This window comes from Eufriesea mexicana, unplaced genomic scaffold (assembly GCF_001483705.2).
Source record: "Eufriesea mexicana isolate 0111107269 unplaced genomic scaffold, ASM148370v2 scaffold382, whole genome shotgun sequence".
NCBI lineage: Eukaryota > Metazoa > Arthropoda > Insecta > Hymenoptera > Apidae > Eufriesea > Eufriesea mexicana.
This window is the reverse complement of record NW_016908540.1, coordinates 388,006-398,543: the sequence shown is the minus strand read 5'-3', so window position 1 is coordinate 398,543 and position 10,538 is coordinate 388,006. Positions and strand designations below refer to the sequence as shown.

Genomic DNA, 10,538 nt, shown 5'->3' with positions numbered 1-10,538 from the left:
TCACCATTTTATAAAATTTGGAAGATCGATATTAATTAATATATCAAATTTAATGTAACGTAACAGTGTGCGAGATATCGAAATCAAATAATTCTACAATTCTGTTATTATATAATTATTTATTTACTGCTCAAAAAAGTATCGTCAGTTTTTTAATAGAGAATCTTTGAATTTCTACTCTTCTCTAGCTAAAAAATCGTCGAATGCAAAGGGTTAATATTGTATATTATATATATTTACTTTTATTATTCTACTTTAGATTACAAGTATTGTAGATTCAATGTTAATACGATTCACGGATTCACAAAACTGCCAAATAAATTGCTCTAATCTCCTCATACTTATTTCAAGTCCATAAAAATTCGTAACCTCTACCAAGCATCTCTGAAAATTCGATCGGCTGAAATTCATCACGCGAGGATCCATAAATAAGAGTTCAAACCCGATACCCGCGTATAACTTCATCAAACGTCGGAGTCTTAAGTCGATGATCTTATTAGATACTCTCTTCCATTACCTGAAGTTTTCGTTATACCTGGCACGCTCGAGCAGAATTTAAAAGACTTTGCCAGAAACCCATTTCTCGTTTATAATCGACAACGATCCACGATGGCATTCGATGAGCGAAGAGGGTATAAATCAATTCCTCGACTCGCAGCCCGCACGAAAACAAGCTCGATACCTAAGAGGAAGCGTCTCCTCGTCGGGGGTGCGGAGAAAAATCTTTGATTAATTCGGGAAAAGTTGCGAGAAGAGGAACCGAAATCATCTAGACACGGTGGTCTCGTCTCGGGGATCTAGAAGATCGTATCTATCCCACCCGAGGAGTTTCTAATCGCCCTTCTACCTAGACATTACCTGCCCCGTTTCGCGTTCATCCTGGATTCAACACCAGTTCCAGTCGACCGACTGCTCGTTCAGAATTTTGAGAACCTCCGCGATGCGATTCTTCCATGGCCACCACTCGTGGATCCGAAGAATTTTATAGGTAGTATCGATACTTGTATCTATATTTTTTAAATTGGCTTCCGTTGCGTTTTTGCAATAATTTTTTAATTAATATTGGGAATATAGAAATTTTCTTTTCTTTTGTATTTTTTTTTTTTTTTAATTATAGCTTAATTCTTGTTAATTGTGTTAATCTTGTTAATTAATATCGGGAATACAGAAGTCTTTTTTTTCTTTTATTTTTTCTTTTTTCTCTTTTAATTGTAGCTTAATTCGTGTTAATTCTGTTAATTAATATCGGGAGTACAGAAGCTTTTTTTTTCTTTTGTTTTTTATTTTTTCTTTTTTAATTGTAGCTTAATTCGTGTTAATTCTGTTAATTAATATGGGAAGTACAGAAGATTTCTTTCTTTTGTTTTTTGTTTTTTAATTGTAGCTTAATTCGTGTTCATCCTATTGAGGGATTTTACACTGTTTGTACTAGGAGTTAATTGGTGTGAATGGATGATTATTGTAGTGTGAACGTTTCTTGTTTTGTGTATTTTTTATCGTCGTTTAAGACTGCAAAATGGAGCGGGGTACAGAAATAAAAAATGGCGGATGTTAGGTATTTATTAGAAATTATAAGTGCCTTCGATTTTTATTTAGATGGTATCGAATAATTGAGTAATATTTCTTAAAAATAATTAAATAATTTGGGTTAAAGACCCAAAGCACGAATTTCGAATCTCTGCACCTGTTATATTATCTTGTCCATTTGACAAAAATAAAATTATCGCGATATTAGGAAAACGAAAAAGTTAATTTTGTGAACTCGATATTCACAATTCGGTAATTAACAATTCGAATTTTTCGAAACGTCAAAATCAAATTTCAACCTACCCCTATAATCTATTTAGCTACACATTCCTCGTCATTAATTCCAATATTAAAAAATCTTTAATTGGAAGTGTACCTTCAATCTCAAAATTAGAGATATATTTATAAATAGTACTCTGTTAAAAACAGCTCATGACGATTTAAAATTCCCCTTTTCGTGGAAATCCAATTCCCCCGTCGAATCGTCTACCCCGCCGCGATAATCATCGACTTAAATCTCGAGCCTTGTAACTCAGCTTCCAGTCATTAGCAGGAAACTCCGTTTTCCACGATTTCCACCAGCGACATCGACTCGGAACAAGGTATCGATGCACACCGGTTGCAGTTAAGAATGGCGAAGGGGGAAAAAATCGGCATTCTACAGTGGTGCGTGACTTCGTTATAGCTGGACTCAGTGGCGTCCGTCGGTTCGAAACAGGCCTTTAATCGACGCGACCTCTGCTCACCGTCCCCTATTTCTGCGGAATCGCTTGGAAAGGCCTGCGAGCCGAGAATCCGCGCGTCTATGGGGCAAATTATAGGAGAAAATGCACGGTTCGGCCGAGCACGTAATCGGTTTGCCTGGTAAAGAATCAAAAGGTAAGTAGGCGGCCTTCGTAGGCCATCGACCACCGGCGCTCATTCTATGTCGCGTGAACTTACACGCTCTTTATCTTTGCACCGATGCATATGAATGAAGCAACCACGGCCCAAGAAAAAGTAATTGATACGGGGGCCGCGTCGGAGTTTAGTGGGACGACGTCGAAACGATATTTTTAACACGAAGGAACGATTAGGCTGTAATTAACGCCGGTTAGGGAACAAATTGGCCACGATCGATGGAAACTATGGATCTTCGTTAACCTTTTGCACTGTAACCACGACTACGACTCGACACGAATTCTTCGTGTCAAATCTCGTAATTATAAACTATATCATGCTACCATAATTGTATTTCACACGTTTCAACGAGCACAAAATTCGAAGAACTTTTAGAATTTTTAGCCGACTTTATCGTGGATGAAATAGGTATATAGTGGTATATAGCTAAAATTAAATGATACCTTAACACGTTCCGTGCCAAGCCCGACATGATCTCCAGGCCATTTGTTGTTTTGGCTAAAAATTGATATATTATTACATAATATGTAATTACATCATTAATCCATAAGTAATTGGCTGGTTTACAGTAGTTATCATATCCTGCGCCATTTATGGTCCATATATGGCGATAGATATAGCGATCAGCTCGACTGTAAAAGTCAGTCAGTTGGAAAATTTTCGATTGGTAAAAAGAACTAGAAGAGTAGTGACATTTTGCAGCGATTGCCCGAATAAGCCATTTTTATGTATCCCTTGCTTTAAAAAAATCAATCATTACCAATTAATTACCAATTAATCATTATTGTATATATAACAATTAAACAAATTTATGTGCTTTACTCTATACTGCATTTTGTATAATGCCTGATTCTTTCAGTGGAAATATATTTTCTCAGAATTAAATTTGCCATAAAACATGTTTTCAGTGTATTAAATAAATATGTCTGAGTGTACCATTTATGGTACACATGGTTTACATATCAAGTTTAACGTGTATCACAAATGGTATACGTGGCATGGAACGTGCTAAATAATTTTTCATAATTAAACAAAGTACAAGGGATTAAGATGCTTTTCGGGTAACGCTGTGTTCATAATCATTTTTCGGTGTTCAATTTTTAGCAAATTAGGATTGTAGCCTAACAAGTCTATTTTTTCTAATCCAATAATTGGTCAGATGCATTTTGCATCGTGTGGCGAAGAAAATAATCAAGACAGGTGAAGATTGAATGAAGTATAGAGACAAAATATACCATCAATACACACACATCTATATATACATTAATTTAACGTGTCAAAAAATTTTGTGAATCCTAGCCCGCGTCAATTAACCATCCCCTGACACATTAGACATTGGATCACCACGTTAGAAGTTGCAACACGAGTGTTATTCAACCTCCCTATCACTTTTGCAACAACGTTTCTGTTAGCTAATTCTATCGCTTTTCGTGTAACGCTGTGTTCAGAACAATTTTTCGGTGTTTAATTTTTAGCAAATTAGGATTGTAGCCTAACAAGTCTATTTTTTCTAATCCAATAATTGGTCAGATGCATTTTGCATCGTGTGGCGAAGAAAATAATCAAGACAGGTGAAGATTGAATGAAGTATAGAGACAAAATATACCATCAATACACGCACATCTATATATACATTAATTGAACGTGTCAAAAAATTTTGTGAATCCTAACCCGCGTCAATTAACCATCCCCTGACACATTAGACATTGGATCACCACGTTAGAAGTTGCAACACGAGTGTTATTCAACCTCCCTATCACTTTTGCAACAACGTTTCTGTTAGCTAATTCTATCGCTTTTCGTGTAACGCTGTGTTCAGAACAATTTTTCGGTGTTTAATTTTTAGCAAATTAGGATTGTAGCCTAACAAGTCTATTTTTTCTAATCCAATAATTGGTCAGATGCATTTTGCATCGTGTGGCGAAGAAAATAATCAAGACAGGTGAAGATTGAATGAAGTATAGAGACAAAATATACGATCAATACACGCACATCTATATATACATTAATTGAACGTGTCAAAAAATTTTGTGAATCCTAACCCACGTCAATTAACCATCCCCTGACACATTAGACATTCGATCACCACGTTAGAAGTTGTAACACGAGTGTTATTCAACCTCCCTATCACTTTTGCAACAACGTTTCTGTTAGCGAGTTCTATCCTCTATCAGCGAATCGCGAAACGTTCGAGAGCGAAGGAACGTGATAAAAATGTTCGTATGATCGGATTATCACGAGCACGCTTTCACGTCCCTCCTCCATCCGCGTTATTAACGTTCCCCCCTCCCGAACGATTAAATCTGCCCCGTTAATGCGGATAATAGAGGCTACACCGTAATGATCCGCGTAATTTCGTGAATTTTCCAAGAGTGAAAGTCTCGAGGGGGGTAGAACGCGCGTGTAATTGCGACCAACTTTCCCAATAACCCGCGTGTCTTCGCGCGAACGCGTGTGGGGGGCCGCGAAACGATCCTGAGAGGTCCGGGAAGCTTCGCAAGATCCTAAATATCGATCAAGAGGACGCGAGGCTGCGCGTACTACCATTCGACGGTACCTTTCTAGCTGACCTTTCGTCCACTGTTATTAAATGTCAGGAGTTCGTTCTAATGCCGTGTCACGGTAGTGGTTGACACCTTTAGGCCGACTATGGGGCGAAAGATGGCGTACGCGAAGAAAATTAATCTTCGTTGAATAAAGTTTCGAGGTCTTCTCTGCATCTTTGATCTCTCTGACTCGTTTGAAAAATCCGGGATGAAGGTACGCTTTTACGTCACTCGTGACAGGAAAATGAGTGTATGCTAGCGAAATTCTAAATAAACATTTTGCAATATAAGTGTGGATGGTAATTGTAGGCAATTATATGGATATAATTGGTACATACTCTTTAACTCTTTGCACTCGACGATTGTTTGGCTAGAGAAGAGTAGAAAATCAAAGATTCCCTACTAGAAAGTATAATAATAGAATTGAAGAATTATTCGATTTCGATACCTCGTATATTATTAACTTACATTAAATTTGATATATTAATTAATATCAATTTTGCAAATTTTATGAAACGATGACTGAAGATCACCTCTCGAGTGCAAAGGGTTAATTTCACAGTGAGGTAAAATTACGAATTCAGGCCGAAAGAATTTCCAATTTCTTTTTAATGTTCGAAAACACTTCGGCATGTAATAAAGAAATATAAGAAAACATATTTTATATGTATCTTATTAATGTTTTATATTTTATATTATATTATATAGATTTTAAAATACCGGATACATAAGCCAACGTCGCAATTCAAAGTCAACGGTATACTAAATTTAAAACTAAACCACGTCTCTTTCTTCACTTAGAATAATCTTAGAAAAGAAAGGAAGCAAAGAAACTAGCCACAGATTTAGATATTTTTGGTAGGCTAAACAGTTTAAACGCGTTACCCTGACCGTGTGTGGCACGAGACAAGCTGTATAGTACAATACTTGACGCTCTGTTAATGGGTTAATCAAATGGACACATGAGATGATTAAGCCTTGTAAATATAAAATAATAAAATACACTTTGAGTGGTGGAGATTTTGTATATGTAAATTGACTATGTTGGAACTGTCCTTGGATGAAACTAGTTGTTACATCGTGGTATCGTGTGGGGTAGGTCTGGAGACGTTTATAGTTAGTCGATCGCTAATTGGATGTTCTTTCAAGAGAAACCCTTTTTAATCAGGAGACGCCCCTATTGTAGGGGTTGTTCCACGTTTTTCTTGGGGCAAAAGAAGACGCGAGCTATCGCAGGAGACGATTAACTATTTTTCCACGCGTTGACCGGGTTCTATTGTCCAGGAAACAAGAAAGTATACCTTTGACCTGTGTTTACTTGTAATCTGTGACTATTTGTATCACGAACGTCTTTCAAACTATTCGCTTTGTAGCAATACTGAAGCTATCACAGTCTAAACTACCGTTTTCAAATTCTTAGTAAAAAATTAAAAATTTCGATTTTGAAATTCTGAAATTTCTTGGAAATTCTTCTTCTGTCATTTTACTGTCTACCAGTCATTTGATTAGTCATGGCAGCTTTAATTTTAGAATATCGCGATGTTAGAAAATATAAAAAATAATAAAATATTATAACGTGATAAATAAATATTATAAAATATTATAATTTCCATTTAAAATATGTAAAAATAAAATCGATGGGAATAAGATTCGTGAAATCGAGTTGGAAGATGGCCTCTCGCCCACGTGTAATAGATCGTGTCAAAGTGCGGAATGAGATCATCAGATCACAGGGATTAAAAGAAAATGGGTGTAAAAGGTGGAGCAGGTGGAATAAAGGGAGGGTATAACAAATGTCGTAACCTCGATAATAAACGAATAAATTTCATGAATAATGCAGGAGCTGGCTGACGTCACGAGAAGTATTCTCTGTTATTATTAAACGCGTAGAGGGAAACCTACTTTCTTCTAACCCCTCGTGATGAACTAATAATTCAAAACGTGAATTTTCAACGGGCACGTTTGAAGAATGTCGGCGAGAATCGCGAAGTCATTAGCAAACTACTAACTACGCAAGCTGGATGCAAATGAACACGGCTGAATGCGATGGTATGTGTGCCTCATTTTCCTACAATTAACCGATGAACACCGTTCTTGCGCCATTTAAATAAACGAAAAATACAACGCACGCGGAATTGCCGCTACGATCGAAATTAATAATTCATTTCGCAGACAGAACATTTCAGCAAATCGCGTTATTAGCGCTTTGATGTAGCTTAATTAACTCGGAAGTTGGTACAATATCCCCGTATTAAGATAATTACACAGTCTAACGAGAATTTGTTACGCGCGTGCTATATAAAAACTTCGTATAATTAATTCGTAAATTTTTTCAAATTCCTGAGAAGCAATAAAAATATGGAACTAGGTTCACGAATTTCCTAATGTAAGGCAAGTTAGTTAGGCTGAATATCGGCAAAGGTCGTGGCCCGTTGTTCGCGACTTAGTAAGGACTGGTGTGCTGTCGTGGAAAACATTCTACAGGCGAGATAACAATGGCCGACAGGCGCGCTGAAATATAAATGACGACGGTCAGACGAACGAAGACGTTATTTGTTAATTTTAATAAAGTATTGACTCTTTGGAGCACACTGGGATTAAAAGTGTCCCACCTTTTTGATACACCGTAATGCATGGTGGGACATTTCTAGGCCCACTTCGAAATATTGCAGTAGCTGCATGCGCATAGTTTATATTTCATCATATTTACGTAAAGCAGTTGGTAATACCTTCGGCAAATGTTATGAATGTATTTGCTAGTATTGGCAACATTTAACATACCAGTACAGGTTCATCAATTGTTGCAAGTGGAAGGTTCATCGCGAAAAATATACCAATTTTGTTTCATTTAAAACGCAATAAAATTTTTATGCAACATGGGTCTATTTTATAATCTGAAATCTTGTCCCGCAAAGAGTATTTAAATTAACTCTTTTGTTTCATTTAAAACGCAATAAAATTTCTATGCAACATGGGTCTATTTTATAATCTGAAATCTTGTCCCGCAAAGAGTATTTAAATTAACTTTATTTAAATTCAAAGTGTTAAAAGAAGTGTCTAAAGCCTTTAATCGAAACTTCTACAATTCTCTCACAGTCCTCTCGCACTAGTTTGCTAAAAATCGCGGGAATATTAAATTTCCTAAATATTTTTTAAATTTCGTTTCTTTCTATATTCGATACGCGATTGTCGATCATTTCAGCGCGGGAATATTTCGATAATTATCGAAATATCGTACGAAAATTCTAGATGAGTTATATATTTTCCAAAATATTCAAGAAATACCTCCATCGCGATATGAACTACAGCAGAGTGAAAAATTGAAGAAAGCTTCTAAAATTCTGGAAAAATGGCTGGGATGACCGATTAAAAGTCATACGCGACTGTTGGGAATTCGAAAAATTTCAATTCGAAATTTTTTCATTCCATTTTTATGCGGAACAATGCAAATCGCATCCTAGAGAATATCGAATCAGGGAACGAGATTAGCGGGTTCACCGGATGGGAAGAGCAGAAAGCGATAACGACCGCTTAAAGTTGCACGCTACGTCAAACGAGACTCCTCGACATGGCTCAATTAACTTCGCTCGTGATTACGCTCGCGAGTCGAAACTCGATCGAACTTGTCAGAACAAAATGACCATCGATCATCGTCGCATTAGACAGGAAATATAGCGGGCAAGAGCGAACGAGAACAGGGGAATATTAACGTGCAATATGACGTTCGTCACGTAACACTGGCCCGTACAATGCGCCGGTTACAAAGGGAACGCGCGACGATCGGCGAACACGTTCATCTCCACGCTTCGATAAAGCGAAGCCCAGCGATAGTTACGCGTGATTGTTCAACGTTAACCGCGCTAATATCCAGTGAACGGTCCGCGGATTACAGCTGCGAGATTAATTTCCACTTTCCAGCGAATCTTTTGCGCCAACTATTCGCAGAAATCTCGCGAATTCGTCTTTCGCGGGCTGTTGACGTTCTTGTTCCGCGGAAATTTATCTTCCATCAGCGACAGCCGATTTGTCGCCTCTATCTTTTTTTTTAAGAGTGACATTCTATTGGTAATTCCTAGGGTAGATTTTGAAATAGCATGCTTGCAATTTTTCCTGCTATTTTAATTCCAAGTGAGTGGAAAAATTTGAGGAAATTTGATTTGTATTAATGATATTTAATCTTTTATATTGATCTCGACGAACGTGCTGTGAGTCTATAACGTGATAGAAAATTGCAAAGATTCTTTAGAAAGATACTACTACCCCTGTCAAAAATTTTCCAGCAATGCTCTAATACGAAATTATTTAAAATTACTATAACATTTTAATAAAATAATTCGAAGCTTTGTTTATTGTCAAGAAGGAAAGAATTAAGGAACAAGTATTATTGAGTTTAGCTAAAAACATTTTACCAAGAATGGTATTTTAATCTTGAATAAATATCTACAGGGTGTCCCAAAAAATCTATACACACTTTAATACCTTATTCTTTCTAATTTATTTTTTCTTTCCTAGGTACAACCCTAGATTAATTTAAAATAATGCCTTTAAAATAATTTTAGACTAGACTTTAAAAAACGTAATAAAAAAATAAATCTTTTGCATAAACGTAATAATAATAAACGTAAGAAAAAAATAAAAACTGTTTTTATAATCATGCAAAGTGTGTATACATTTTTGGGGACATCCTGTATTTATAAATTTGATAAAATTCGCTAATACTACGATATATATATAATATAACGATATTTGTCAATTCCCCATTTGGTTTGTTACCATAATTTGATAACGAGTGAGAGATGTCCACAACGATATCATTATTATTTAAAATAATAGGTAACAATATTACAGACACGTGTTAATAGTCGATATTAAAATAAAATAAAATAAAATAAAATATCGAAACAAAAGATACATTAATTTATAGGAAATTTCTTTTCATATCGTGATAATAAAACGTCATCGAATTATGACAGCATGACGGAAATGCCTCCAAGTTGCTATCTGCCTATACCCAAAGGGACACCCAGTGCAGACTATTAAAATACCTACAGATGGCGTAACATAAATGGGAAACTAACGACCAGACCACTGACCACGTCAACCATCTTCGACGACAGACGTCCTCGAGCAACCGGCAATCCGGCAATCCTCTATCGCGGTCATTATCTTCGGAGAAAAGTAAACGGAACTGCTGATAATAACGCGGCATTATCTCCGAGCGCACAATGGTGCACGCGAGCGAGTGATGTACGACACGACGACGATGCAAAATTTAAACTTCCGGTAGTCGTGTAAGAGAGAACGAGAGAATAGGCAGGGACAAAGGAGAGAGAGAGAGAGAGGTGTGAGGAGAGTAGAGAGAGGAGTGAATTCACATTCCATCTACGTCCCTCGCTTCCTCGCTCTATCCGAACTCGGAAAGTTTTCCCGTTGTAACAGCTGCGACCCGGCAGAGAAGCGGTTTTAATTGGGTCCGCAGCTTTCGCACGTAGAAACCGTACCTTAAGGTACACGTCTGTAATTTCACGAATGGACCGACCAACCTTCGACCCCTCCGGGGTTGCA

The 10,538-nt window shown here is 36.9% G+C and overlaps 1 protein-coding gene across 2 annotated transcripts in view; it reads right to left on the bottom strand.

The window, feature by feature from the left end:
* Pgant9 (polypeptide N-acetylgalactosaminyltransferase 9) overlaps positions 1 to 10,538 on the bottom strand; it is a 607,825-nt gene that overhangs the window by 562,127 nt on the left and 35,160 nt on the right. The gene's annotated exons all lie outside the window — the stretch shown is intronic.